This window comes from Lathyrus oleraceus, chromosome 5 (genome assembly GCF_024323335.1).
Source record: "Lathyrus oleraceus cultivar Zhongwan6 chromosome 5, CAAS_Psat_ZW6_1.0, whole genome shotgun sequence".
NCBI lineage: Eukaryota > Viridiplantae > Streptophyta > Magnoliopsida > Fabales > Fabaceae > Lathyrus > Lathyrus oleraceus.
Window position 1 is genome coordinate 248,928,302 of NC_066583.1, and position 6,267 is coordinate 248,934,568.

Here is a 6,267-nt window from a genome sequence, read left to right on the forward strand (position 1 = left end):
GGTTTGCTTGATGGTGACTATTTCTTCTCTTGTATAAACTTTGCAATTAATAATAAATATCTCAATTCTAGTTTTAGAATTAGGGGTAGACGTACCCGAAGCGAGGACTTAAGGGAAACTGCCTAAACAAATTTGGTGTTGTTCTCTCTTTCTCTAACTCTTTAATTTCTGCATAAATTGAATCTTGTGTGAAACTAATTGGTAACTTCATCTCGCTTAATTGTTGTGTATTAAAGCTGTTTGATAAATTGTTGCAATCACTTTGGATGTAACTAAGAAAAATTCTGCACAATCAATTTTAATGAAATTAAGACTTGGTGTAGTGTGCACACCAAGTGTTTTCTAAAATTAACTTTACACAAGTTTATCAATATTTTGCTTGTTTTCTCATTGTTTTAATTCATCATTGGTGGTAGCTATATCAAGGATTTGTATATTTGATCGATTAATTAAGATTGTTGTTGATTAGCTTTATCTTAGTCATTCCATTAGGTTTCACGCATATCCGATCTTTATAGTAACGAATCGTTTAGACGATCGTGGTCTACAGAGCTTTTGCAACCTTTAAAAACAATTTTAAAAAACGCCAATTTTTTTAAATACGTGGTCTATTCAACCCGCCCTTATAGATCGGTACTATCGTCTAACAAGTGGTATCACGAGCACCGATTCATCAAGTGTTTCACATATAACTTTTTAGAAAATGGATAACGATCCTAAAGGAGCGTACAATAGAGCGCCTATTTTCACTGATGAAAACTATAGTTATTAGAAAGATTGTATACGTATTCATATCAACTTTGTTTATAGGAAGGTATGGAAAGTCATCCAAGATGGTCCTATGGAAATAACTGTGACCAATGCGGATGACGTTATTATACCTAAACCTGAAGCACAGTGGAATGAAGAGGATGAGAAAAAGTACAACGATGATTGGAAACCCAGGAATATGATCATTTCCGCCTTAGGTGTTGATGAGTATTACAAAGTTTCTCATTGTACTAGTGCTAAAGCTATGTGGGACTCATTGCAAATTGCCCATGAGGGAACCAATGATGTCAAACTAGCTAGAATCAACACTTTGACTCAAGAATTTGACCTTTTTCATATGAAGGATGGTGAAACCATTGCTGATATGCAAAAGAGATTTTCTCATCTAATCAATCGGTTAAATGCTCTTGATAAAACTATCCCTAATGATGATGTTGCTACTAACAAAATCTTAAGATGTCTTAACAAGGAATGGAAACCAAAGATCACTGCGATTAAGGAAGTCAATGATCTAAGAACATTGGACATGACAACATTGTTTGGTAAGCTTCAAGAGCATGAGCAAGAGCTCATGAACCTTGAGAAACATGAAAAGAGTGAAAAGAAGGAGAAAGCAAAGGACACCGAAAAGAAGTCTATCGCTTCAAAGGCTTCAAGTTCTAAGTCATCCATCAATAATACGTGTGAGAGTGAATCAAGTGACGATGATAAAGATTCAAATGAAGACATGGGGTTGTTTGTAAGGAGGTATAACTGATACCTTAGAAAGAATGAATTTCAACATTCGGATAAAAATCTAGTCAACTATAGAAGACAATCAAAATTCTCAAATCAAGAAGAAAGTAAGACAACTAAGTCAAGAGGATCGTGTTACAATTGCGGAAAGACCGATCACTATAAGCCAGATTGTCCATTGTTGAAGAAAGACAAAGGAAAAGACAAACGTCACAAGTTATCTAGCAAAGTTAGAAGAGCATACATTGCGTGGGAGAGCGATAGTGAGCCCTCAAACAATGATAACTCAAGTGATGAAGAAGAAAAGGCCAATCTCTGTCTTATGGCTCATCAAAAGAAGAAAAAGAATGTAAGTCATTCTAAATATGATAATGTTGATAAAATGTCTTATTTTGATTTTCAAAAAACCTTTAGTACTCTACACAATGAGGCCAAGGAAGCTTTTAAATGCTTAGCCTCAAATAAGAAGATTTTTTGGTATTTAGAAAAAAAAGTTTCTGATTCCGAAAAGGAATTAGAAACTCTTAAGAAATCTATGATAGAGGCTACTAAAGGCAAAGATGAAGATAATAGGGGATTTTGGTTTAGATGGTCTGAATGTGAAACTTGTCACATTTGGCAAAGAGAGGTTAGAACTCTTCAAGCTAAATTAGACAAGGCTTTACAATCTAAAGTTACCTTTGCTATTGATCAATCACATTTTAGAAGTAACATGAATAATCCTTATCAAAAATATACTTATGTGGTAAAAAATCAAGTTAGCAAAAACAACTCTCATCCAAACTTAAATTGTCTATATTGTTGCAAGAGGGGACAAACTATTGCTAAATGCCGATTTAGGAGAGTTTTGGTTCCTAAAAGAATTTTCCAATGGTTTCCCAAATGCAACCAAAGTTTCACTCACACACAAGGACCCAATGAGAATTGAGTATCTCCTTCCTTTGTTTAATTTGTAGGTGGATGTCTTGAGGCTACAGAGAGAAGATGGTTTCTCAATAGTGGGTGCTCAAGTCATATGACGAGTGACATTTCCTTATTCTTTGACTTTGTGGCTAAGAAGAAAGGATTTGTAACCTACGGTGATAATAACAAGGGAGCTATACTCGGAAAAGGTAGTGTAGGTAATCCTGAAGGAGAATAGCGATCCAAAACGCAGCGGGAATTAAAAATTTCTCCTTTAGTGATCCTTACGAATGAGAATAATCAGTGATAGAATCGTTACCTCTTATGGCGATTGAAACCTTTGATGCAGATCTAAGGAGTGATCACGAACGTTGAATGGTGACAACGCCTTTACTCAGTCCACACGAACAGATTCGAACAGATTCCTTCAATCTCAGTGCTAGCTGCTACGAATGAAGGCTTTAAGTGTGAGAGAGAGAGAGAGAGAAATTAAATTTCATCTATTCCAATGCTTCTGCACAAGGGTTCTATTTATAGAACCACTTGTGTGTGCTGCAAGCTAAAACGCCCACTTAAGTGTATGTGACCCATATCTTATGATATACCAAAATCACTTAAGCGCGTGGTACGTTACCATATTTCGTATTCTACTTAAATGCACCGTACCTTACGATGCTCTACAATTCACTTAAGTGCACTGTATCTTACGGTGTTCCTTATTTACTCTATCTCTCATCAATCCGTCCTTTTGTGTGTGACCCTGTAGGTTTTCGCGACATTGGTAATCATATTAAATCACATATTTAACATAATAAATAGTGAGCAGTATCTAGCAACACATCACTGCTACCCAAGACACAAAAATGTCATGTGATCTGACAAATCCTTTTGTGATAATACTTATGTATACAATTACCCTTTTGCCCTTATGTCTATATTGAACACAAGGCATAGACCGTGCCATCCTTGTCTAGTTCAATATTGGGCCCTTAAACATTCATCATGTTACACAGGATGAGAAAATTCCATCTAGGTCACTCATGTCCCCCAGCATGCTTTGTTGAGTACCCATCAACTGTCTTTATGGTCATCCAATTACGGACAATGTTTGATCAACAATAAAGCACTCGATTCTACATCTAGGGTCCATAGTGGTTTCAGGTCGAAGGGTGGTACACACCACACTCGCCATGAGAATAACTTATGACACTTTGCATAACATTCTATATAGTATTCTCATAGCGGGTCAATCCAGTATAAATGTTACTCCTAATATTCATACCTATGTTTAAGACTTGATAACTCCTTATCCATGATCCATGAGATGTGATCATCAGTCTATATACATAATAGTCTTAATGCTTTAATGTTATCCCACTTCACAATAAATCTCGACTACAGATACTTTAAGAATAATGTTCTTATGTTTAATGGGATCTCATGATTAAGTCACACTTGATACATTAAACGGACTAGCTATTCTAGGGACTTTATTAAACAAACATAATAAAGAAAAAGTCTTTTATTATTAATAAATAATTCAATACAAGTACCAAAAGTATTGACCTCTAGGGCTTACACCAACAATCTCCCACTAGCACTAGAGCCAATCAGACATACCCCTAATACCCATAGATCTCGTATGGCCATCATGCTTCTACAACGCAAGAGGCTTTATCAGTGGGTCAACAATATTGTCAAGTGTAGGTGTCGCATCCTGCGAAAAATCAACCGGCGAGACTCAAATAAAAACACACACAGAGCCGCCACTGCGCGTTATTTATCCCAAGATAGGGAAAGGAAACGCTCAGAGAAACCTGGAAAGGAAATGGTCTCGCGACCAAAGAGAAAGGGTAAGGGAGTCGGTTACGCAAGGGGAAGGTATTAGCACCCCTCACGTCCGTCGTACTCGACGGGATCCACGTCCTAGAATAAAGAAAAGGTTGCTAAACATCACACACACACACGGGGAACGCAGGTGGGGTTAAGAGAAGGGAGCTCGATAAGGTATCGCACCTTATGCCTACATATCTTGTCTGGAACAAGAATCAGAGCCACTGTAGTTCGGCTTACGCACGCCAAACAACACAAAACATACAAACAAGCAAGGGTGGCAAACATGGAGCCCAACAACCACTTAATGGAATTACGTCAGCATCCGAACCAAAACACACTCAAAAGGGCAAACGTGGAGCCCGACTGCCAATCACTGGGCTTACGTCTGCATCCGAACCCAAACATACATAATCAGATAACAATCAGCACAAAAAAAGAAAAAGGTTGCCCGGAGAGGTCTCGCACGACCCCCTGCCTACATACCTCGTCTGGAACGAGGATCAGGGCGATGTAGTTCCCCTGAAAGGGACTAAATTGCTAACCAGAAACCGGGGAAAGACACACTACTAGGGAGCTGGACTCGAGCCTAGTGTTGTCATGCATCGTTACCCTAAGTTCAGTTTTCTATCCTACTTGCATAAGCAAACTACTCCTAACCAGGAAAGAAGCAAGCACACAAGCATACAGAATATAAGCATACATCAAATGAGAACAAGCATCTCAAACAGATATCCACACAGCATGCACTATAACCAAACAAGTGGCTCACACAATAGGTTTGACTGCCGAAGCGAGTCGTCTGTACAGGCTGGGTTTGCTCTTAACCTTGCCATTACGAGGCTAAGGTGAAGCAGATGAGAGGTGAAGTGAGGATCAGACCTCACAGCTCTTATCCCTAACCAGGGAGAGCTGACAAATGAGCATGGGTCCAGAATAGGGGAACCCTTCTATACTCGAAGACTCTGACACAACAGATCTTGGGCTAGGATCTCAATGCTACAACCATGTAATGGGAGCAAGGAGAAGACTCAACTGAATAGTGGGGGATAGATTGCTTATCCCTACCTTTCACCAATTGCCTTATTTAAAGGACTTTCACCTGCTTGGCACGAAAAATAAACAACCACAATCATTGCCTCTTAAGGAGGACTTCAGACATTTATTTGCCCGGCCCGGTAACAGCCGGGTCTCCAGACTACATGAAGTTAGGAAGTTATACCTCAATGCAAGTTGCTTAAGCAAAGCAAAGCAAAAGTTCACAAGGAACTGAGCAACTAAAAGTACCTGGAAACAGTCAAACACAGTTAGTACTCAGACAGACAAAACTAAACAGCAAAAGTTCAATCAGTTAATCTATACAAGCTAATGCACAACAAGGCAAGCTCAAAGCTTAAGCCCAAGCTCCACCACCTACAAAACAATGTTATGTTAGTGTACAAACATCAAACAACATCAATTGCATTTAACTTGATTCATTCTCCATGTGCATTATGCTTTTGATCCTGAAAAATCAAGCAAATATTAGCAACAAGACCACTAGGCTAAGCCTAGGGTCCAAAGGCAAGAAAAATTCCTAAACAGCAAGGTATTCACCAACCAAAGTCAAATTAATATCAAACAAGAGCAAACACCCTTAGTCTCATGTTTATATCATTCATCATGTTCATGTTATGCACAAAACAAGGCAAATTAGTTCAAATGAAGCACCAAACATGCAAACAGAACTATTGCATTCAAATCCACATCAAAACAACTTCAAAAATTCTCAAATAAATTACACCTAAACAGGACCTAATCCAGGTATGGCACACCAAATTTCAGCTTAATTGGGCAAAGGTAACTATGTCAATGAAAATTAACAAAAACAGACACAATTATATGCTCCAAATCACAACATCAACACATGCTTCCACTTCAAAAATTCATAACTCAATGAAAACAGTAAAGAAATGAGTGATACCAAAACAGGGATGTCACATCATGTGTCTATTACAAGCATATCAAATTTCATGACAATCCAAT